Source organism: Mandrillus leucophaeus, unplaced genomic scaffold, assembly GCF_000951045.1.
Source record: "Mandrillus leucophaeus isolate KB7577 unplaced genomic scaffold, Mleu.le_1.0 Scaffold315, whole genome shotgun sequence".
In the NCBI taxonomy this organism is placed as follows: domain Eukaryota; kingdom Metazoa; phylum Chordata; class Mammalia; order Primates; family Cercopithecidae; genus Mandrillus; species Mandrillus leucophaeus.
In genome coordinates this window covers 152367-177244 of record NW_012103310.1, presented here as the reverse complement: position 1 = coordinate 177244, position 24878 = coordinate 152367, and the positions used below count along the sequence as shown (strand labels likewise).

The 24878-nt window shown below is 44.3% G+C and overlaps 1 long non-coding RNA gene across 1 annotated transcript in view; it reads left to right on the top strand.

Moving 5' to 3' along the window:
* The window catches only part of LOC105544991, a 30357-nt gene extending 5888 nt beyond the window's left edge, over positions 1-24469 (top strand). The window contains exons 3-4 of the long non-coding RNA XR_001006849.1: positions 8779-8870; positions 24309-24469. This is a non-coding gene — a long non-coding RNA (uncharacterized LOC105544991). The remainder of the gene's footprint in view (positions 1-8778; positions 8871-24308) is intronic.
* Positions 24470-24878: the final 409 nt, after the last annotated feature.

The window sequence follows — 24878 nt, the reverse complement described above, 5'->3', positions numbered from 1 at the left end:
TGGAGACTGAGGCAGGAGGATGGCTTGAGCCCAGGAGTTTAAGACCAGCCTGGGCAACAAAGTGAGACTCTGTCTCAACAACAACAACAAAAAAACATTAGACTGGTATGGTGGCACGTGCCTGTGGTCCCAGCTACATGAGAAGCTGACATAGGAGGATTGCTTGAGCCCAGGAGTTTGAAGCTGCAGTGAGCTATGATTGCACCACTGTACTCCATCCAGCCTGGGCAACCGAACAAGACCCTGTGTCAAAACAAAACCAAAACCAAAACTGCACTTTTGATGTATACGATTTGGTGAATTTGGACATAGGCATATACCCATGATACTATCCCAACAATCAAGGTAATGAACATATGCTCTCCAAAGGTTTCCTTGTGTTCTTAATTTTATATGTTTATTTGTTGTGGTAAAAATGTTTAACATGAGGTCTGCCCTCTTAACACATTCTTAAGTGTATTATACTGTGTGAACTATAGGCATGATGTTGTGCAGCAGATCTCTAGAACTCATTCATCTTGTATATTGGTTCATTTTCATGTTACTGAAAAAGACATTCCCGAGACTGGGTAATTTACAAAAGAAAGAGGTTTAATGAACTCACAGTTCCACATGGCTAGGGAGGCCTCAAGATCATGGTGGAAGGCGAAAGGCACTTCTTATGTGGTGGTGGCAAGAGAGAGAATGAGAGCCAAGCGAAAGGAGTTTCCCCTTATCAAACTCTCAGATCTCGCGAGACTTATTCGCTACCATGACAACAGTATGGGAGAAAGTGCCGCCGTGATTCAGTTATCTCCACCAGGTCCCTCCCACAACACATGGGAATTACGGGAGTACAGTTCAAAATGAGATTTGCGTGGGGACGCAGCCAAACCATATCATCTTGCATAACTGAATCTTTATACCCACTGAAAAGCTCCCCCTTTTCCCGCTCCACAGCCCCTGACACCCAACATTCTATTCTCTGCTTCTTGAGATTTGTTGTTGAGTTTTCTTCCTAAGCCTTTCATTGTATTTATGTTTCCACTTGACAGTTTCCAACTTGGAGTCCAGTTGGAAAAATGGTTTTTCCCAGCAAGTCCTCTCCTGTAACTTTCAGAGCACAGACTGCGGTGGAGAATGTGGTTGCTAGAGAGCATGGAGGGTAGAGAGACACAGAGAGCTCTCTGAGTGTCACCCAACTTCCTCAGCAAAGTGTGCTGTGGGCATTTATTAATCTCCAGGGAAGCAAACCTCTGCAAAAAAAAAAACCTCAATGAAGAACACATATCAGGGGACCTTGAGCAGTTCAAAAGGAGAGGCCAAGACTAAGGTCCCTGAAAAAAAGAAAGTGACATCTCAGCATAGCCTCTGCAGAAACAAGAGCAGGACACACGGAAAAGGGTGAGTTGAGCCCATGTAGAGAAATCCAGGCCAAAGGACAGGGCTGCTTCTTGAAGCCATTTCTTAGGATGGGGCAACTGGAGGTGGCGGAGCTGGGTGAATATAACCCCAGTGTTGTCCTGGCCCAAGGGCGATGCAGGGCCTGCACAGCTGTGTGTGTAACAGAACTCCAGGTACCGTGAGCTCAGCTGTTCCTTCTCTTGGTGGAAACTCCTGGGGGAGAAGGTTAGGAAAGTGGGCAGGGCATGAAGGGACATGGGGCAGCAGGCTTGGGGAGGCTGCGTGGGTCCATGAGTGCTGCCTATGATGCCAGCTGTGTTCTGAGGCTCCTTCAGCACCTGTGTCTGCAGGATGGTCAGTGTTGTGCGTTGAGGTGGATGCCCACTCAGCTTGCTTGTGCTTTTCTGTTCCAAGAACAAATCCCTACCTGCCCCCCTCCTTCCTCCCCAGAATCCTGAACCCAGCCTGATTCCTTTCCTCTTTTCTAGAAAGAAGGAAGGGGAGCTTTTTGTCACCCCAACAATGCCCTGGGCCTCATCCCCTTGTTGATACCAGTATCTTGCTAAACATACTTCTTAGATTTGGATGCCCATGTCAGCTCCTAGGAGAACAAATACACTATATATAGAGTAGTTTTCAGTTCCTAGGGGGTTTAATGGTTTAGCTGTTTTCACCACATCCTGTAGTTAACCTCTGGTCAAGGCTCAACATTGAGACTTGGACTGGGTGGACCCAACTGGGTAGACCCATTTGCTTCACTAATGTGGGCATAATCAGGTAAGCTGTGTACCCCTTTCGGAACGTGGCTCACCCTCCTCTGAGTGTGTCCCAGGCTGTATAAAGACAAGGTACAAATAAAGAAAGTGTGTTTGTAGCTGGCGGTGTGGAATTCAGCATGTAAAGATACTACCCAGTCAAGGCAACCACAATATCTCAGGATCCAAAAGAGATCGATTTCACTCAACTGGGAAATGCAAATTAAAGATTTGGCTTCACTCCCCCACCAGAGCAAGAAGCCAAACAGTCTTGCCCTTAAAAAGGTGGGGTCTAAGTTCATGTGACCTGCCTTGGAGGGTGACTGTCCTCACAGTCACATGCTAGGTGTCCTTGGCATTAAAGACCTTATTTGCTCTGTCTCTTCCTTTAGCTTCAATGTCCCATGGTGCATTGAGCTGGAAATACTTGTCCTAACTCCAGCCCCGAGGAATCTCTCTAGCAAAGACCCCTGGCCAGCCCTTGTTTCCCTAAACATGAGGAGACTGATTCTTCTCACATCTACACCCATGCACATGCTAGAACATTCCTAAAGGGATGATTTCTACGTGGTTATCAACAGTCTGCAATCTTACAGGAGTCATTCATTCATTCATTCATTGTCTTCATTCTATCTCATTCTGCCTTCAAACAAGTATATGATGTTGGATGGGCACAGCTTGTTCAATAGTTGCTGAGACTTCTCCTTAAGAGAGAGAGGCAAAGTATGCTTTCTTGGATTCTGAGTTCTGTGTTTCCTGTGTTTAAGATTGCAAACTACCATGGCTTCCTTCGGGACAAAAGGAAGAAATAAACATGGAAGGTCTTACCCCTGTACAAATATTAGCACAGTATGAAGATGCCAGGCAGGATGGGAAAGGCTGCCGCCGAAATGAGGACTAAAGGGAAGCATTTCATTACCCCTATCCCATGGCTGACATTTTCCCATTTCCTCCTTGCTTGGGCGCTGCACCAGCTCTGTCCATTTCCCATCCTGGGAGAGACACATTCCGATTCCATGATACATTGATCATTTTCAGGTTTGGCGACTAACCGTGAGACTGGATATAGCATTCTCTTAAGAGATGGATGCATCCTGGCTGGGTGCAGTGGCACATGCCTGTAATCCCACCACTTTGGGAGACTGAGGCGGGTGGATCACCTGAGATCAGGAGTTCAAGCCCAGCCTGGCCAACATGGTGAAACCCCGTCCCTGCTAAAAATACAAAAAATTAGCCAGGTGTGGTAGCGGGTGCCTGTAATTCCAGCTACGTGGGAGGCTGAGGCAGGAGAATCGCTTGAACCTGGGAGGCAGAGGTTGCAGTGAGCCGAGATTGCGCCACTGCACTCCAGCCTGGGTCACAGCGTGAGACTCTGTCTAAAAGAAAGAAAGAGAGAGAGAGAGAGAGAGAGAGGGAGAGAGGGAGGGAGGGAGGGAGGGAAAGAGATGTATCCTACGGTTAGATCAAAAGGATCTGCTCAGTAGCTATTTCTAATTTGGCTGCTGTACTGAGAAGCGACCTGGGTTGTGGGTGTGGCTGCTCTTATCACATTGTGCTGAAATTCTCTGCACTGTTTGCCCAGCTGGTGTCTGTTTAGAGAGCTATTTAGATCCTCCCACAGAAAGGAAAGCTTTCCATCCTCAAAGAAACCACAGTGATTAAGTACATATAAGAGAAAAGCATTATGATGACTAATCAGCTCAAAATCAATGATTCCCTTTTTGCATTATAAATGATGAGGTTCAGAGTGGACAGCTTTTAGCATGAGTGCTGGTGTGACTTTGGGAGGGGGCGGGGAGAGAATCACACAAATGCCATCGAGCACCATTCTTCAGGCTTCGAAGACAGGTTTTGTAGATAATTTCTTCTTTAGCATCAGAAAGCAGTGAGGATGGTCAGGAGACAACAAGACAGAGAAAACATGAGTGTCATCCTCAAATGTTGCAAGAACCGCAATGTGAAGAGAGCTACGTTTTCCATATAGTTCCGAAGAGCAGCACTAAGATCAACAGATAAAAGTTACCAGGAGACAAATTTCACCTACATGTGGCCTGTCAGGTGGGAAAAAGACTAGAAACATTAGTGATGTGATTAGGTTGCTCACTGAGAATCTGAAGCAGGACTTTTTTTTTTAAAGTATCATTTCATTTTAAGTTCCAGGATACATGCGCAGGACATGCAGGTTTGTTGCACAGGTAAATGTGTGCCACGGTGATTTGCTGCACCTGTCAACCCATCACCTAGGTATTAAGCCCTGCATGCAGGAAATTCTTAACCTTTGTAGTGGAAGAAAATATTATCAAAGGAAGTAAGAATTTTCGGTTAGCTTGTGGGCAGTCATTTGAGGACACCCATCCTAACCTCTCTGTCCATGTGGAAATTCTCTACAAAACCTGACTTCGAAGCCTGAAGAATCTCATGATCCCCTGAAATTCCATGCAGCCAAGAAAGTGAAAGACAGCCTTTGTAGGAATTGTCAGTGACAGGACGCTCATCACCTCCAGTGGCTCTTCCAGTTTTTGAATGGCTTTCATTACTTGAAAGGTCTCCCTCACACGTAGGTGAAATGTGCCTCCTGGTAACTTTTATCTGTTGGTCTTAGAGCTGCTCTTCGGAACTATAGGGAAAACCTAGCTGCCTTCACACTATGGTTCTTGCAACATTTAAGGATGACACTAGTGTTTTCTCTGTCTTGTTGTCTCCTGACCATCCTCACTGCTTTCTGATGCTAAAGAAGAACATTCATCACTACTCGGCCACCTTCCAGGTCTGAACATGTGGGGTCCATATGTTGTTCATATATTGAGAAAGAACTGTGGGATTGTTGTCCACCTTTGTTTACAACACTATACCTCTATTAACCAGCTGCTAGTGTTTTAGCAGCTATTGGATCCTGCCTACCTTAAAATCTGAATTTAAGCCTTCTATTCCCTCAAATTTCCATGTACCTGAGGAGTTGGAAAGAAGCAGAAACAAAATTTCTAACCTGTCACTATTGACCTGTTTTGTTTCGATCCAGGCCTTTGTGGTATTTGATGTTAGAATCTTAGTTAAGTGGATATATTGCATACTTTACATAGTTTTGCATTTTTAATATGATAGGATCACACAAAAATCCACGTTCTCCTTTGGGAATGGTGGCTGGAGCTTTGTTAGATTTTTGACAAAAATTATATGTGCTGGTCATAGCCACGTAAACAGTTCAACCAGCTGAAGGGGTTATCAATAAGGAACTAATGCCGCCAGAATTAGGAGTTTGAGGGCATTTGTGTGCAATGTTTACAGAGCAATGGGAATCTCTTATGCTATTCTGGGAATCCTCTTTGTGTGCCTGGTGCAGGTGTTAGGGTCTACCTGAGCAAATTGTGCCAGGCAAAGTCCCAACCTTCAGTGTGAAGTACAACCAGTATATCTGCCCTTCAGCAGGCCTTCCAAGAGCATGTGCTGGGTGGGCAAATTCATTCAAAAGTATACTTGTTATACTTTTCTGAACCATTAGATAGTACCTGTGGACGTATCTGGTTTGAGTGGACTGAGCTGGTCAGAAAATCTCTATCTCCCTCATTATTAATTTGATGACCTTCTTGGATTAGAAAGAGTAGCCAGCTCAGCAGTGGGCAGACTTGGCCTTGGGAAGGCAGGCAGGAAGGGCCTCTCTTTTCCCATTTCCTTGTGCTGAATCGTTAGCCTGAATCCCAGGAGCCCAGGGGTGTCTCTTCTTTCTTTGAACTTCTTGAGCACTGTGGTCTATATTAAACACTTGGGCATTTACACATTTCATTAATAAGCCTGTTAACCTTTCCCCATGGGTACATATTGCCTCTCCAGCTAGATTGTTCCATCTTTTGCATCCTCTACACTCAAGCGTGGAGTTTTACCCATCAAAAGGCCTAGATAGATAGATGTAGAATTAAACCATGAAGATCTGAGAAGGTTCAGCTTCTTCCTCAGAAGAAAGGGCAAGAGAAAAAGAAAAACAGACTTAGGAAATTCCTATCCTATGCCAGGCACTGATCTGGGAACTTTACATTTGTTATTCCCTATAAATCTCCATAAGACCCTCAAGCAAGCATTATCATCCTCATTTTGCAGAAGAAGAAACTAAGTCTCAGAGAAGTCAGGGAATGTATCCAAGTTCATGCAAAGCATAAGAGACCAGGCGAGGCTTGAGCTCAGGTTCCTCCACCTGTGGGAGCAGCAGTGTTAGGAGACTGTCCTGCCCTGGGAGGGGGCCACAGGGCTGGGTGTGAAGACACGGTTTGTGGCTGTAGCTGCTGCATGGCCACCTTTGAGTTACCAGCCAGGACCATCTCACTGCTGAAGACAGATGGGAGAAGGGCCAGGCCTGAAAGAACAAAGAGGCACATACATCATCAAGGAAGGTGGAGCCGTGAAGAAGGAAAAAGAGAGAGAAGAATATCACAGTTTACTTACAGTTCTCTAAACAGGAGGAATCTCACGTCTGCTCAGCAGAGCAATGTGCTCATCAATGAAGTAGCTGTAACCCCCTGAAAAGGCAAAGCAGTGACATGAGTTTATCTTAGTCCCTTCTTTCAAAAGCAGGAAGACATGTTTTTTGCTAGAGATGACAAGGATTTTTAATGTTGTTGTAGAGCTTTGAAAACTTGGATCCCAATCATTGGATCATGTTTGCAAACTTTATTAGTCAGTTTGCACCTGTTGCAGTAAATAAACCTTGATACCTCAATGGCTCACATGACAAAGATTTCTTCTGGCTTGTGAAAACTCCAGTGTGGGTTGGGTAAGCCTCCAGGGCAGCTGTCCTTGTGCTGACATGGGGATCAAGGCTGTTTCCATGCATAGAGGCCACCATCTCAGCACGTGGTTTCCAGATTGCTGTGGCAGCCAGTGTGGAAGGTCAAGAACCAGCTTTAAATTTATTTATTTTTTATTTTTGGGGGACAAGGTCTCTGTCACCCAGGGTGGAGTGCAGTGGCACAATGATAGTTCACTGCAGTCTCGAACTCCTGACCTCAAGTGATTCTCCCACCTAGTCCTTCAACAGTGTTGGGATTACAGGCATGAGCCACTGTGCCTGGTCAAGTACCAGTTTTTACAAGCTTCAGCATGGAAATGTCACAGGTCACTTCCACTCACTGTGCCTTGACCAGAGCTACTCACATAGCACTGCCTCACCACGGAGCAAAACTGTGCTGGGAAGGGTGGGGGAACATTTGGGTAGTCAATGACTTTCAGATGTCCTGACACATTTTCCTTACTCTCTTCCACTCAACACGCTTCCTAAGGCAGCTCATTGCTCTTGGAAAGAGTATAGACTCCCTAATACAGCTTGTAGGCCCCTGGCCTTGGCCTCCACCTTCCAGTCGCGTTGAACATTTTCCGCTGAGTCTCTTGGCTGAGCTTACCTTCTCTTACCTTCTACCTTGTTCTTCTGCCTGCCTGAAATATTCTCCCCTATCTGCTTTTCTGGCCAACTCCTTTGCTTATGTGGAGGCTTAGCTATCACTTCTTAAGGAAACCTTTCCTGAACCTCTAAATCTGGATCGAGTCCTTTCTTTGAGTGTCCAGGTATCCTTTATTTCTCCCGTTACATTGTACTGTGGAAATTCAGTATTTCTTTTCTTTTCTTTTTTGAGACAAGGTCTTGTTTCATCATCTAGGCTGGAGTGCAGTGGTATAATCTCAGCTCACTACGACCTCCACCTCCTGGGTTCAAGTGATTCTCCTGCCTCAGCCTTCCAAGTAGCTGGGACTACAGGTGCATGCCACCATGCCTGGCTAATTTTTGTATTTTTGGTAAAGACAGGGTTTCAACATGTTGACCAGGCTGGTCTTGAACCCCTGACTTCAAGTGATCCACCCACCTTGGCCTCCCAAAGTGGTGGGATTACAGGCATGAACCACCAAGCCTGGCCAGAAAGTCACTATTAACTAGTCTGTAGTCTGTTAGACTGTGGCTCTGTGACACTTGGGACCATTGTGAGAGCAGCCCCTGGGCACAGTGGCCCTCACACAGTAGATGCTTCATTAGTATACCTTGGATAAAGGAAGAAGGGAAAGAACTTCCTTTGAGGCTGAATGTAGATGATGATACTGTTGCAGATTTTATTCTAAAGTTAAAAAAGCGAAGGCAGTAGAAAAGGCAAGAAACTTTTGAAAAAGAATAATGGAGAGATTTTCACATTCCTCGAGGCGAAGATGAACTATGGAGTTTCAGTAATTAAAAGAGAGAGATGCTGGTGTAGGAATAGACCAAGAGACAGACAGAATAAAATAAAGAGTTGACATTGCAGTCTTGATTCTGAATTCTGTAGGCTGGGCCAGGCAGGCTGGAAACTCGGGTAGTTTCTGTGTTGCAGTCTTGAGGCAGAATTGCTGCATCTTTGGGAAATCTCAGTCTTTACTCTTAAGGTGTTCAACTGTATGAGTATTATACATGGGAAATTGGCATGCGATAAAGGAGGCACATTATTTTATTTTATTTTATTTTGAGACAGAGTCTCACTCTGTCACCCAGGCTGGAATGCAGTGGCACAATCATGGCTGCCTACACCCTCGACCTCCAGGGCCAAGCCATCCTCCCACCTCAGCCTCCTGAGTAGTTGGGACTATGGGCGTGTGCCACCATGCCCCACTAATTTCTGTATTTTTTTTGTAGAGATGGGGTTTCACCTTGTTGCCAGGCTGGTCTTGAACTCCTAGACTCAAGCGATCCACTCATCTTGGCCTCCCAAAGTGCTGGGATTACAGGTATGCACCATTGTGCCCAGCCAAAGGAGGCATTTTAAATCAGTGGAGAAAAAATGAATTATTGAACAAATTATTTTTATGCAATTGGCTATTATTTGTAAAATTAAAAAATTCAGTAATTTAATAATTAAAAAATAATCTTAAATAAGATTTAAGTTAAAAAATTAAAAAATAAAGTCATATCCCTAGCGTGTTTTCCTATGTGGTTCTCATCTGTGCAAGTTTCTTTCCTACTGTATTGCAGAAAATGAATAAATTGGAAAGTAGTTAAGGACCTAAAGCAAATGCATGGTTTTGAGGGAGGCTTTTATGTGCCTGGCAGTGTGCTCCGTGACTGGCCACCAAGTGTTAATAGCTTGGGTGTCTTAAGAAATCCTTTCTCATCCAGTCTGAAAGATTCAGGTTGGAATACAGGATATTTTTATGAAAAGTTCTCCCCTCTCCATAGTCGTATTATAGATGAACACTGTGCTGGCTCTCTGTACATCAGGACAACCAGTCTTGTTCCTCCATAGGCCTTTGGCAGAGCAGGGAGCTAAATGGGCAAGTTCATGCCATGCACTTCAAAGGCAGCTGGTTACGTCAAGTCTCATTATAATGAAAGATGAAAATGAAAGGTGACTGTCTAAACTTTGCCCTGTCTTGGTATTCAGATGCCACATGAATGCTGGTTTACTGAACGCAAAACCAGAAAAATATAGTGACTGTGCACTGTCTTGTGTACTTTGTACCCAAGACAAATGGGTACAAAGGAGGTACAAGGAGGACCTTGTTGGCATGACAAAGTTACTGTCATACCATTGAATGCATTTCTGTTGTTGCTCCTGTTTTTGGTCTGTATTGACTTGTATTGCACTGTAGTATTCATTTAATATAAAAGCAAAGCATGCTTTGGATACTAAGTCCTAAACCAAACATGTAAAATACAGGGCTAGCCTCCCGAAAGATTTCTGGATAAATGTGAATATACACAACAGATAAAAATCAGTTGCAATTATTCATATCACAAAATGATACTTAGCATGAAAAAGATTCAATGCAGGGTCTTTAAAGAGAATTTTCCTAATTTAGATAAAATATAATATGGTCAATGTCAATGTACCTTTAAGAGCAAAATCTGTAATGAAGCCCGATATAGTACATTTTACAATTAAAATATTTCAAGTCCCCCAAATTCATGGTAAGTGCAAATAGGACTTTTATTCCTCTCTGTCTGTCTGTCTGTCTGTCTGTCTGTCTCTCTCTCTCTCTCTCCCCCCTTCCCTCCCTTTGTCTTGTGTTTTACCAAACTGTAGTTTAAGATATACAAACTTCTGTCCCTTGCACACACTTCAAGTTGCCTTATGATTGGGGATGTCTAGCAGCTAAAGGGTAGAAAGCTATGAGAAACTGAAAAGGAGCACTGGTCACAGTTAAAGTAAAAACAGAATTGCAGAATTTATGCAATTTGTCTAGCTAATTAAGCAAAAATCCACAAGACAGAATAGCAATAGTGAGCTGAAAGAATGTGCCCAATGGGATACAATTCATCGTTTAAACCAATTCTGGTTTCCTATATCAGCTTTACTGGTTGAACAGGCATAATTCCCTGAAAATCTGTGGCTAATGTCTCAGGTTGAATTAATGCATTAAGGAAATGTCAACATTTTAGCTGTTATGTAGCTTTGTTTCTTATTTTTATTTTTATTGTTTTGAGATGGAGTTTCACTCACTTTGTCGCCCAGGCTGGAGAGCAGTGGTGTGATCTCAGCTTACTGCAACCTCCACCTCCCAGGTTCAAGTGATTCTCCTGCTTCAGCCAACTGAATAGCTGGGATTACAGATGCATGCCACCACACCTGGCTAATTTTTGTTATTTTTGGTAGAGACGGGGTTTCATCATGTTGGCCTGACTGGTCTTGATTTCCTGACCTCAAGCGATCCACCGGCCTTGGCCTCCCAAAGTGCTGGGATTACAAGTGTGAGCCACCACTGCTTTTTTTTTTTTTTTTTTAGTAGAGATGGGATTTCACCATGTTGGCCAAGCTGGTCTCAAACTCCTGACCTTACATGATTGGCCCGCCTCAGCCTCCCAAAGTGCTGGGATTACAGGTGTGAGCCACCACACCCAGCCTACTTCGTTTTTTTAAAAAACAAAATCTCCCAGTGCTTTGGGAGCCCAAGGCAGGAGGATTGCTTGAGGCTAGAAGTTCGAGATCAGCTGGGCAACATAGCAAAATACTGCCTCTACAAAAAAAAAAAAAAGAGAGAGAGAGAATAAAATAAGCTGGGTGTGGCAGCACGTGCCTATAGTCTCAACTACTTGGAGGCTGAGGTGGGAGGATCACTTGAGCCCAGGAGCTCGAGGCTGCAGTGAGCTGTGATTGTGCCACTGCACTCCAGCCTGGGTGACAGAGAGAGACCTTGTCTCTAACAACAAAAACAAACAAACATACCAAAACAAACAAACAAACAAACAACAACAAGAAAACAACCCACCCAAACCCCAAAAACTAAGGGCATGAGTTTGCAAAGAATCAGATAGGACTTCACATGACTTTGCCAGTCTCTGCATCTTGCGCCTGTGCTGAAATGAGCTTATTTATATTCAAGTGTGAGGCCTGAGGTTAGGGCTTGTCTCTAACTCAGTTTCTGTACCACCACAGAGCTGCCCACCTCTCTTGCCCACTGGCTGGCTTGACCCCAGCCATGGCTTGTGCTGCTCCTGCAGTCACAAAGTCAGTTCATTGCTGCCATTGTTGCTGCCTGTACTACAGGCCAAGTTGCTCTCCATGCAGTACTAAATTGGCTAGAAGAAGATTCACCTGAAGAGGCTGGGGCATGTATCTAGAAAGCATGGAGAAACTAAAACCCCCCTGTTGCCAACTTTGCCTAGCAGTAGGTGGTGGATAGGAAGGGACTGGCTAATTAGTTATTTTCCTTTCTCCACCTCATGCCCCGCCCCAGATACAGTTCTGAGATGCAAGCATCCATGTGACCTTCCTGAAGACATTATATGAGATCAAGCCATCATCCAGGCTATTATAAAGCAGCTCAGTAGGCCGGGCACTGTAGCTCACGCCTGTAATTCCGGCACTTTGGGAGGCCAAGGCAGGTAGATCACCTGAGGTCAGGAGTTCGAAACCATTCTGGCCAACATGGTGAACTCCCGTTTCTACCAAAAATACAAAAATTAGCTGGGCATGGCGGTCTGTGCCTGGAATCCCAGCTACTTGGGAGGCTGAAGCAGGAGAATCGCTTGAACCTGGGAGGTGGAGGTTGCAGTGAGCTGAGGTTGCGCCACTGCACTCCAACCTGGGCAACAAGAGCAAAACTCCGTCTCAAAAAAAAAAAAAAGAAAAAAAGAAAAGTAGCTCAGTAACCCATGCCCTTGTGTTTGGTCTTCCTCTTCCTTGCCTCACCGGTCTCCCTCATACTCCTGCTTCCCCAGGATTGCACTTGTCAGTGAAGTCTTAGCACATAAACGTGTGCCCCAGGCTCTACTGTCCAGGGAAACGTGGCCCTAGAAAGCAGAGCTTCTGATGGGTTTTGGTAGCAGCAAGTGGATGGTGACAATCTTTGACATTCTGCAGCATCACAATTACAAAAACTTTTATCTGAAGCTAATTAGGATGAGGTAGAGGAGGAAGCCAAAATACTGACTTAACAAGACACTGAGACACTTGATGCATTTTGGAGCAATAATAACCCTAAGGACTTGGATGTGGGTGGTAACTTTTGAAGGCATTGGAAGCCTTGCAAAAAGAAAATAACAAGTGTAAGGCAGCTAATTGCCACCTTGAGGCCCTGTCTGAAAGGCAGAGTATTTCTGAAGTCACTTGAGAGGAGGTTCTCATCTCTGAAACCCACAGGATAGAAGGTTCTTAAACCCAGGGTCTCATTATAAGGGTGGCAGAAATGCAAAAGAAGCAAGATGCACAGCCTTAACAGCTCCTCAGTGTCAAAGTAAAGACCTGATGGGAGAGTAGACCACCAAGACCTTGGATGGTGATGTTTGCATGGCCAAGGCTAAGAATATTGTAGCCCTCAATTCCCTGAAGCTTCCTGGCTGGCAGAAGCTGTTCCCAACAACTTGGGGAGAGAACAGCCTCCTCTTCCCAGGGCATTAGACTATGACCTCAGCTGGGGGTGCTCCACACATTGACCATTGTTTTTCTTCTGATATGTCTCCACTATCTCTCATTATTTCCTGGTTAACAACCAGAGTCAGGCCTGAGCACAGCTTCAATGAGGAAGTACAATCCCTGCTCCAGGAGGAAACAGTCTATGTGTCGAAGGCTTACAGGAGCTGGCAAGCATGAATTAGCAAACACCTTGTAGTAGCGTATCTTGAGGGTGTTAGATCATCATGATTACCTGGAGCTGGTCCTAATAATCTTTTGAGACAGCTCCATGATGTTTGGATAGGATGATGGCTGCAATTGATAAGGTGGAAATGCTGGAGCATATCTGGCATTATTTCGAGAAAGGGGCTAAGGCTCAAGCAGTTGGGAATGTTAGAATGAATTTACTATGTAAATCCTGAGAACCTGCCACATCACTGTGTTTCCTGAAAAAGACCGGGAGACACTTTTGCTGTGAATGCAGCAGGAATACGCAAGTGAAGGGCTCACTAATATCTTTGAGAAGCTTAGTGTCTGTCTTCTGTAGGCAGGGGTAGTGGGTACAGACACTTCCATGGAACTGAACTTCTTCTTCTTCTTCTTTTTTTAATAGGAATCTCACTCTGTCACCCAGGCTGGAGTGCATTGGTGCAATCCGGGCCTGCTGCAACCTCCACCTCCCAGGTTCAAGCAATTCTCCTGCCTTAGCTGAGATTACAGGCACCCACCACCATGGCTGGCTAATTTTTGTATTTTTAGTAGAGATGGGGTTTCATCATGTTGGCCAGACTGGTCTTGACCTCCTGACCTCAAGCAGTCCTCCTGCCTCAGCCTCCCAAAGTGCTGGGATTACAGGCATGAGCCACTGCACCCGGCTGGAACTGAACTTCTTTATGTCAATGGGGATGGTGAGATTCCAGAATTATAAAACTGGATGACAGCTCGTAACCACCAGAGGCAAGGTGGCCATAATGATTATAATTGGAAGCAGTGCAGAATAGTACTTAGGATGCCTCAACCTTCAGAGATTTGTAGCAATGGTTAAGAGATCATGGTGTTCCTAGACATGAGACAGAAGGACAGCTAACTAGGGTGTTATTAAGATTGTATAATAAGAAAGAAAGCTGGAGAATAGAAGATTGACATCAGTCTCAGTTTTCAAATGTAAGCCAGCTTGAAAACTAGCTTGAAGTAAAGTTTTCAAACTGACTTATTAGGTTGATGCAAAGGTAACCGTAATTTTGGCCATGACTTTTAATAGCAAAATCGCAATTATTTTTGCACCAACCAAATACATTTGAAAACTGAGTGAGAGTCCCCAATTTTTTATTGCAATGACTGATGCGTGGATTGAGGGGAAGACTTAGGCCTCCTTGAAGAACGACCCTGCTATTTTCCACAGTATACATGAAAATTTGTTCTTCTAATCTTCCCCTTTAAGGAATTTGCAGCCATTTCCCCAAGTAACTAGTGCCGGAGAATGGGGACAATTCAGACTTTTTGAGGATTAGTAATACACAAGGTTTGAGCTGATACTGACACAGGAGTTAAGAAGAAATTACTTAGGCAGATAGTATGGATGCCCTCAGTAAGGTTTTTCCTTTAATGAAAAGCAGCCCCAAATCATTTTCTAACAAAGAGCAGCCTGTAAAATCAAGCTGCACACGGTGAAACCCCGTCTCTACTAAAAAAAATACAAAAAATCAGCCGAGCGTGGTGGCAGGCGCCTGTAGTCCCAGCTACTCAGGAGGCTGAGGCAGGAGAATGGCTTGAACCTGGGAGGCGGAGCTTGTAGTAAGCCAAGATCACGCCACTGCACTCCTGCTTGGGCGACAGAGGGAGACTCCATCTCAAAAAAAAAAAAAAATCAAACTGCAGACATAGATGCTGGCAGCTGTGCCAATCATGTTCAAGATGGGTGTACAGTAAGGAGCAGACAAGATGACCCAGCCAAGGGGAAAGTTTATTTGCATAATAAGATTAGGGTGGGGTGGTCAGCCTTCCCCAGTGGTATGTAAACATCATACCTGATTGAACCAATCTGTGAGCCCTGTGTAAATCTGGCACTGCCTTGAACCAATCTGTGAGTCCTATGTAAATCAGGCACCGCCTCAAACCAATCTGTGGGCACTATGTAAATCAGACACCACCTCCTCAGGCCTGACTATAAAATCTGGCACATCCACCCCCATCAGGCCTTTTCCTCTCAGAAGTTCCCTCTCTCTCACTAGAGAAAGAGCTGTTTTCCTTTCTCTTTCTTTTGCCTATTAAACTTCTGCTCCTAAATGCCTCATGTGTGTCCATGTCCTAAGTTTTCCCCGTGTGAGATGACGAACCCCAGGTATTTACCCCAGACAACATAGCCGCTTCAATGCCAAGGGATCTTAAATGCCTTATGCTGTCCCTCCCCACCTGCCCTGTCCCCTGTTAGATTGGCAGTTTTAGGAAGTCAGGTGATAAATAGAGTTGTACCCCAAGTCTGTTTCACAATGGGTCCATTTGGTCCACTGGGTCCAAAAACTACCCTGTGGTTATTTATCAGGTCCCAATATATAATTGGGATAGATACATTTAGTGGTTGGCAGAACTCCCACTTGTGAAGTAAGGAACATGGTGGGAAGGGCCAAGTAAAATATCTGCAACTGTTCTTTCCCCATTATTCAAGATGGTAATCAGGAATAACAAGGCATTCTAGGAGGAAGTGCAGATATGATTGCTGTCATCAAGAACATCAAAGCTGCAAGGTGGTGGTCCCCATAATATCTCCATTCAGTTTACGCACTGTGTCCCTGTAAAAACCAGATAAATTATGGCACATGCTATTAGGTGATAGCCCCCTTGAAGCTGTTGTGCTGGGTTTGCTATATTTACTGAAGAAGAGCAACACGCATTCTCAAACTTCGTATGTGACTATTGATCTGGCAAATGATTTCTTCTCGACCTCCATCAATAGGGGGACTCTGCAGTGGTTGGCCTTTCTGTGGCAAGAACAGCAGTATACATTCACTGTCTGCATGTCTGCAGGGATCTTGATCGTACTGACATTCTGCAGAACATTGCTCTGGCTCACCTATTAGTGACATCATGCTAATTGGACTTACTGATCTGGGAGTTGCAAGTATCATAGATGCCCTAATACAGGGCATCAACCTGGGATGATTTTAAGCCCAAGGGGATATTTGGGAACATCTGCAGATATTGTGGTTGTTATAATTGGTTGATGTGAGCAACTGGCATCTAGTGGATAGAGTTCAGGGATGCTTCTGTACACCCTACAACACAAAGGATAGCCCCCAACCCCAACAAAGAATTATCTGTCCCCAAATGCCGATAGTGTCAAGGTTGGGAAACACTGTCCTAGAAGACCCCTGTGAACCCGTGGTGGGAGGTCAACTCTATGCAAATTCAGGGGTCTGTTACACCAGGGAAGTTTCTAGGAGTTCAGTAGTCTGGGGCATGCCGGACCATCCTTTTTAAAGTTAAAGGATAATTGGCATATATCAGGCTCTTAAAAATATTTGCTGAATGAATGAGCAAATGAACAGCTTATAGAAAAGTTCCCTGTGCAAAGAGAAGGAGGCTTGAGAGAGACAGAGAGAGAGTTTCCCAGAGGAAGGCAGAAGTTTGCTGTGGCCAGAGGCCAGGAGAGGGCCTGGAGGTGTGGCCTGGGAGAAGGCTGTGGTTTATACGGTTTACATGCTATTCCTTTAGACACCGCCCACAGAAGGTGGAGGGCAAACAAGTGAGAGACAAGGCCTGGTTTGTATTCTAGAAAGATCACTTTAGGACTGGTTAGAGAGGTTGTCCTGAAAGGTTATGAGACCAGAGTCATTCAGACTAGTCTGGCCCCCTTTTTTTTTGCAATAGTCTGGGTGGGAAACCTTGGACACCTGTTCTGGGTCAGAATGGAAATAAATGGAAGAAACAGATTCCAGAAGATTTGGAAGAAAAAAATTATCAGGAGTTGGTGACTGAATTGAGAGTGTGGGTAAAGGGAGAAGGGGGGATAGAAGAAAACTCTCAGTTATTTTGGTCTTTGGGTAAATGGGGAATGCAGGAAAATAATACCATTTTAAACGGCATTTTTGAGAAGGTTTTGTTCCGGATATTTTGTAATTTAAAGATATGGGGCCGGGCACAGTGGCTCACACCTGTAATCCCAGCACTTTCGGAGGCCGAGGTGGGCGGATCACTTGAGGCCACCAGTCTGGCGAACATGGTGAAGCCCCGTCTCTATTAAAAATACAAAAACTTGGCTGGGCATGATGGTGAGCACCTGTAAGCCCAGCTACTCGGGAGGCTGAGGCAGGAGGATCACTTGAACCCAGGAAGCGGAGGTTGCAGTGAGCCAAGATTGTACCACTGCACTCCAGCCTGGGCGACAGAGTGAGACTCTGGGGGCATACAAAACAAAACAAAGACTGGGGGCATACAAGACATACAAGAGAAAGAATCCAGTGGGTACCTGGAAAAACAGGGCAGGTTTCAGCTGAAGAAGGAGACTTGGGAGCCTTCCTGTGATGGGTGATGTTTGAAGTGATGGATTGCATGAGAGCATGCAAGAGAAGAAGCTAAATGCTTCATGTGTGTTATTCTGTTTCATCCTCAGCCATGTGGAGAGGAATATTGTCTCCATTTTATAGATGAAGAAACTGAGGCTCAGAGAGTTTATCTAACTCAAGTTGACAAAGCTGATGATGGATAGAACTCATATTCAAACCCAGACATTTCTGCCTTTACGGCTTACTCCACCACCTCCTAACTTACCTTTATTCAACTTCTTTGAACCTTTACTTTAAAATGCTATGGGTCGCAGTGACTCATGCCTGTAGTCCCAGCACTTTGGGAGGCCGAGGTGGGTGGATTACTTGAGGTTAGGAGTTCAAGACCAGCCTAGCCAACATGGTGAAACCCCATCTCTACTAAAAACACAAAAATTAGCCGGGCACGGTGGCGTGTGCCTGTAATCCTAGCTACTTGGGAAGCTGAGGCAGGAGAATTGCTTGAATCCGGGAGGTGGAGGATGCAGTGAATCGAGATCATGCCACTGCATTCCAGCCTGGATGATGGAGTGAGAACCTGTCTTAAAAAAGTATTCTGTGGATAGCAATTTATCAAAACCACCAGTGCATTTACAAGCTGGCCCAGCTGTCCCACTTCTGTAGGAAGTGACCTATGGTCTGACCCAGACAGGTACAAAATGACATATGCCCAATGTTACCCATTGCCACCTTGTTTCAAATAGCAAAAGACGAAGCAGCAGGATGGGAAGGGTTAAATAAAGGATAGTGCGTCCATACAATGGGCTGCCACGGAGCTGTACCAAGAGTAAGAAAGCTCTCAGGGAACGAATCAGAGAGCTCTGGAGTATGTTGTTAGATTAAACAAAAGCAACGACGAAATCCACTGTGTCAAAACACTGTGCATACTATTCTCTCTTTTGTGTAAGAAAGTGAAAATAACATTTGCTTGTATCTGTGCAAAGAAACACAACGAATATAAGATACTTATTGAATTAGTTACTTACAAAGGCAGTGAAAAATGGAGTAGAAGGACACAGAACAGGAGCAAATCTTCTCAGTGGACACCTTGTAGATTTGAAGTATGTGCATATGGTACCTATTCAGCAATTAAAACTTTAAAAAGTGGTATATTTACCCATTAGCCTCTATCTACATTTGATATTTATTTCTGCCCCTGGAAAGATGGCTTATGGATTTATAATATTTCTGGCTTATGGTTTTACAATATTCCGATACTTAGCAATCAGTCAATCAATGGATCGATTGACCATCCATTCATCCCTCCATCCATCCATCCATCCATCCATCCAATTATTCATCCATGAGCCAGATGCTAGGCTAGCCACAGGTGGAATGATTGAGAAAATTAAAGGCAGGCATAGTTTCTGCATTAAGTCGAGATAGAAAAACAGAGATTAGTCAAACCACCCTACAAATATGCTAAAAATGTCAACCATGCTACAAAAAGTGTTAAATATATGTATATGTATATGTGTGTGTGTGTGTATATATATATATATAGACTGAGTTGTTCTGGGATGGGGTAGGCAGGGCATGTTAGGAAAGGTTTTCCTGAGGAACTGGCATCTGCGCTTCAGGAAATGCAGGAAGTAATAGGCAAAGAGAGGGAGGAAAGGTGGAGGGAACAGTATTTACAAAGGCTCTGAGGTAAGATGGAGCACGATATTTGATGAACCCAAGGAAGGCCTGTGCGGTTGCTGTGTAGGGACTGAGGAGATGGGGCAGATATATTAGAAAGGGAGGGGTTACAAACATGCAGGATCTTGTCAAGCATGAGGGTTTTTGTGATGACAACTGGATTGGAACCCACTGGAGAGGTTTAGACTACAGTGGAACAATATGATCCCAATTATTTATTTATTTATTTATTTATTTATTTGAGAGGCGTCTCACTGTTGCCCAGGCTGATGTACAGTGGCATGATCTTGGCTCACTGCAAACCTCTGCCTCCTGGGTTCAAGTGATTCTCCTGCCTCAGCCTCCAGAGTAGCTGGGATTACAGTCACACGCCACCACACCCAGCTAATTTTTTGTATTTTTAGTAGAGACGGGGTTTCACCATATTGGGCAGGCTGGTCTTGAACTCCTGATCTCAAGTGATCCACCTACCTCGGCCTCCCAAAGTCCTGGGATTACATTTATGTTTTAAGAGGACCACTGAGGACTCTTTAGAGAATGATGGGGGCATGTAGCAAGAGTTGACTCAAGGAGACCAGTTAGATGGTCCATTGTTAAAGAGTAGGCAAAATGTGACCTTCACTTGGACCAGGGTGGACATTAGGGTTAAGAGAAGTAGGTGGATTCAAGAGAAAACGAAACCAAGAAGACCGGGTGATGTGTTGTATAGGAGTGAAGGAGAGAAGTCGTCAAACATGGACAGGTTTCTGATGAGTGCAGTGGAAGAAATGGGGTTTCCGTTTCCTGGAAAAAAAAAACCCCACACATTAGGGCAGGGTGTTTTCTGGGGAACACGTTGAGTATGAGGGTTCCTGGGCTTTCTGACAGTTGCCTGTTTTCTTCTGGTTCCTGTGAAGCTTTAGCTGTTAATCTTCCTTCATGTTTCATAATTCCTTTGTGTTTTTGAAAGGCTGCCCTTCTATTGCTGCTCTCTTCACTGCTTCCGTATTTACAGGGATCTTTTTTCTTTATTTTCTCTTGGCCTTCCACAGAATGATTTTGGTAACTTGAGACTACCTTGGGGAATGCAGCCATTATATTTTCAGTCCCTCTGTGTGGCAACACTGCCACTGATATTTTCCCAGGTCCTCGGTTTGGTAGTGCTGGGTTTTTTTTTTTTCCTTCTCAACTTTGAAAATACAACACTAACACTGTTTTTTGCATCCATGGAAGAAGCAGTGGCATCACTGGAAGTTTCCTAAGGGGAACACTTTTCTGTATGGAAAGGAAAGGGTGGGAAATTGCTTTATGATTCAAAAGCTGGCATAAACATTTGTTGTTATTATTATTTTTTAATTGTGGTTTATTCCTGCATAACTTATCCAACCATGGAGCCACATTCAGTCAAGGGCATTGTGACCTCTGTGGGGAAACAGAACAACCTGAACACCTGATGCAAACTTTCTGGCCTGAAGGCAACTCCGGTGACTGACTTCCAACAGGTCTGTAAGGACAGCTTGTTTTGAAGTTGTGTCTGCTCCTAGCACAGGTCCTGCAAGGTCCGTTTTTCAAGGAATGAATTATTTCCATGTTTCTGAATGGAATGGATAGCTAAACTTTCATTTGGTTGGTAGTGAGGTATAGGCGTGGAGAGATGACAGTTGGCGAGAGAGTGAAGCATGAGAGTTTAACAAAGGCCTGGGCGATCTCAGATTGCTGACCTTCAGGTGTATTCTATTGGGCACTATGGGGGATATGAGAATGGCCTCAGATCTGTGACAGCAGGTGGCATCGTTGACCAACAGCCCCAGCTGCTGTGCTCTGAAATCCATCACTGATTGGCCCGAGACCTTGCTTTTCATGGCTGAGCAAGGTGAGATACCCAGACAGGCCTGTTTCTGGGAGAGGTGAGATGCCTCTGACTATGGCTTGAGGCCTCCCAGTTGGCCTTGCAGAACTTCCTGGAGAAATGCACTGTAGTTGAAGAAGCATCTAATTCACCTTGCTTCCTTCCCTCTCTCCTTCAAGGAGGTCAGACCTACATGATGGTCTAACATCTCTGGTAGCCTGCTCCTCCTGTTCTCTCTGTTGTAGACTGAATGTCTTTCCCCCCAGATTCATATGTTGAAACTCTAATCTCAATGTGACGGCTTTTGGGAGGTGATTAGCTCATGAGGGTGGAGCCCCATGAATGGTATTAGTGCCCTTTAAAAATACTCAGAGAGTTCTTTTGTCCTATCTTGCCATATGAAGATGTAACAAGAAGTCAGCTGCCTGCAACCCAGAAGAGAGCCCTCCCCAGAACCTAACCCTGCTGCTGGCATCCGGATGTCCAACTTGCAGCCTCTGGCACTGTGAGAAATCATGTTCAGCTGTTTATAAGTCACCTAGTCTATGATATTTTGTTATAACAGCCTGAATAAGAGACTCATAGGCACTTCTCTTAATAAATTACTTGTGCATTGAATCCTGCCCTGGTTTCTGCTTTTCAGAAGATCCTGACTTGATTAAAGATTCAGAAGATCCCTTGATTTTAAAAAGTGGCTGGGCACGGTGGCTGACACCTGTAAAATTCCAGCACTTTGGGAGGCCAAGGCGGGCGGATCACTTGAGGTCAGGAGTTTGAGACCAGCCTGGCCAACATGGTGACATCACGTCTCTACTAAAAATACAAAAATTAGCTGGGTGTGGTGGTGCGTGCCTGTAATCCCAGCTACTTGGGAGGCTGAGGCAGAATTGCTTGAACCCAGGAGGTGGAGTTTGCAGTGAGCTGAGATTGCGCCACTATGCTCCAGCTTGGGTGACAAGGCAATATTCAGCCTCAAACAAGTTTTAGAAGGTACACATGCAGTCCCACTGTCTTACCCCTTCTATCTTGTGTTCAGCCTGGTTCACATGTTTACGTTACATGTCTGACTTCTGTAGGTGTTTGATTTTATTTCCTAGGTCTTGTATTATCTTTCATAGAATAGTAGAGATAGAGAAATAGGGAAGGATTGACAAATTAGGAAAATATGACTCAGTTGGTGTATTGGTCAGGGTTCTCTAGAGGAATAGAACTAATAGAAGATATATATATGTATATGTGTGTGTGCATGTGTGTGTGTGTGTGTGTGTGTGTGTGTGTGTGTGTGTAGTCTGAGTCCCAAAACTGAAGAACTTGGAGTCTGATGTTCGAGGGCAGGAAGCATCCAGCAGGGGAGAAAGATGGAGGCTGGGAGGCTAGGCCAGTCTTTCCTTTCACATTTTTCTGCCTCCTTTATGTTTGCTGGCAGCTGATTAGATTATGTCCTCCAGGTTAAGTGTGGGTCTGCCTTCCCCAGCCCACTGACTCAAATGTTAGTCTCTTTTGACAACACCCTCACAGACACATCCAGGATCAATTCTTTGTATCCTTCTATCCAACCAAGTTGACACTCATTATTAACCATCACAAGTTAGATGAAGTTGAACTTTTTGATCTTTTGAAATTTATCAAATTTGGGTATCGTTATCATTCAACATGTGAATGACCCATCTAACTTTTAAATTTTAGCAATGCATTTAATTTTTTTTCTATTTTAATTTAACTTGTGAGTCTACGGAGTTTTCTCAAAATTAGAAAGTTATAGAATTAATGATGCATTTTGCCGTTTATTAATATGCATAATTGTTGAATAGCCAAGTTCTCTTCAGTATTTGTAAAGCCTTGGGTTTTATGTCCACTAATCCTGACTCTTCCCTTGGGAAGAGGTGGATTGACAATTCCCTTTTGGTACATGGTGCACATGTAGTAGAAATTGTGATGTGACTTCAATAAATAACCTTCTGAAGTTTCCAAACAACAAAAATAGCTTCCCAACAACAAAAGTAGTTTCCCAGCTACTCTTATTAGCATTTCCAGTAATGATTTTTATAGAAGAATTTTCTCTATTATTTCTTTCCTTCAAAGCAACTCGTCAGCTCAATTATTCTCCTTGATTTGGGATTTAATAGAATCTAAGCTTTGTTGTTGCTGTTGTTAGCCAAAAAGAGATGACCACGCTTCTTTCAAGTTGGGAGAACAGAACCATTAGAGTGAGTGGATTTTCTCCACCTTAGAAAGTTTTCCCTCCACAAAGTACATGAATACATCCAGGACCAACTACATAATTTTTAGGGCTCAGTGCAAAAAGAAAATATGGATCTGCTTGTTGAAAAAGCAGAGAAAAAATGCTGCTAAAGGTACTAAAATATAAAGTTTTTCTTTTGGTTTTACGAATCTCTTCTGCTCACGTGCATGCTCCACTGTCCCAGGTTCAAAGGTAAAATTGGCAAGAATTTCCAGATGGCCACAGCAGAGCATGAAACCAAGCTTGGGACTCTTCTGAGTGTGGGACCCTGGGTGTGACTACAGCAGTTCCCATGGAGCTGGCCCTGGATACGACTCACCAGCAAGCCACAAGCAAACTAGAAGCAAGAGGGAACATTACCCCTCTTCCCTCTGGAGTTTCAGGTGGAGGTGTGGGCAGGGATCGTGGTAGTTGCCTGAGTCTGAGCTCCCAGGTGACATGGAAGGCACGGTGCTTTTTATCTGATGTGGGAGAACAGGAGCAGTTTTTCTCTCTCTTCTTTGTTCTTGACTCACCTGGGCAGTGGCTTGGCCACACTGTCTATCTTTGTGGAGAGAAGGGGAATGACTTGTTCATGACGGGCAGTGGTATTTTGACTTTCCATTGTAAATACTTTATGTATATGTCTCATTTTATTTATTGAGTGCTGGCTGTACGTTGGCTTCTGTTCTAGGTGTTGCTGGGATCTTCCTGTCCTCATGGAGTTTACATTCTTATGGTGGGGAGGCATGCAATAATCAAAAGGGAGGAGTGGACACAATATAAGGAATGTCAAGCCTGGGAGTGCTATGGAGGAAAGCAGGGTGGAGAAGGGATGCGGGTGTGAGGGCTGCTGGTTCATAATTGTCAGTAGGGAGGTGAGGGAAGGTCTCACCAAAAGGTGACACTTGATGACGAACTGAAGAAGATAAAGAAGGGAACCATGCTGACCTCTGGGAAAGAGTGTCTGGGACAGTGACAGTCAATGCAAAGATTCTGTGGTGGGAACAGATAACTTTGTTCTTCATTGACCTTGCATGAGGTTTTGGTGTGATTTTAGCATGCGAAGATCTACATGAAAACATTCTTTCCCTCTTTTTTAAGTAGAGAAGCAGTACTTCTGGTACTGGCTGGGTGCGGTGGCTCACACCTATAGTCTCAGCACTTTGGGAGGCTAAGACAGGAGAATCGCTTGAGTCCGGGAGTTTGAGACCAGCCTGGGCAACCTAGGGAGACCCCCTCTGTACCAAAAAAAAAAAAAAAAAGAAAAAAGAAAAAGAAAAAGAAAAATAGTATGCCCCTGTCCTTGCAGTTAAAGATGAACAAGGAAGAGTTCCTAAGCCTTGATTGAATGTGGCTTCATCTCCTCCAGCAGCCACACAGCTAGGCTCTGACATCGAAGAACTACAGACAGAGCTCTCTTATTAAAGGACATTTCTTATTAATGGCTGACTTCAAAGCAAACTTTAAAAAAGTCCAATCGATTTCTCATTTATTACATTTTGTTTTGTAAAAGATTTTATGTCAGTGATTGCAGAATGAAGATGCCAATAGTAAAATAATTGGTTTATAAATGGAAAGTTAATCAGGCGTTCCCCTTTACATCGTCCTCTCCAAGGTCAGGGCATGACTGAAATGCAAAGAAAATGCGTTTGTACAGCAGGCAGATGATAG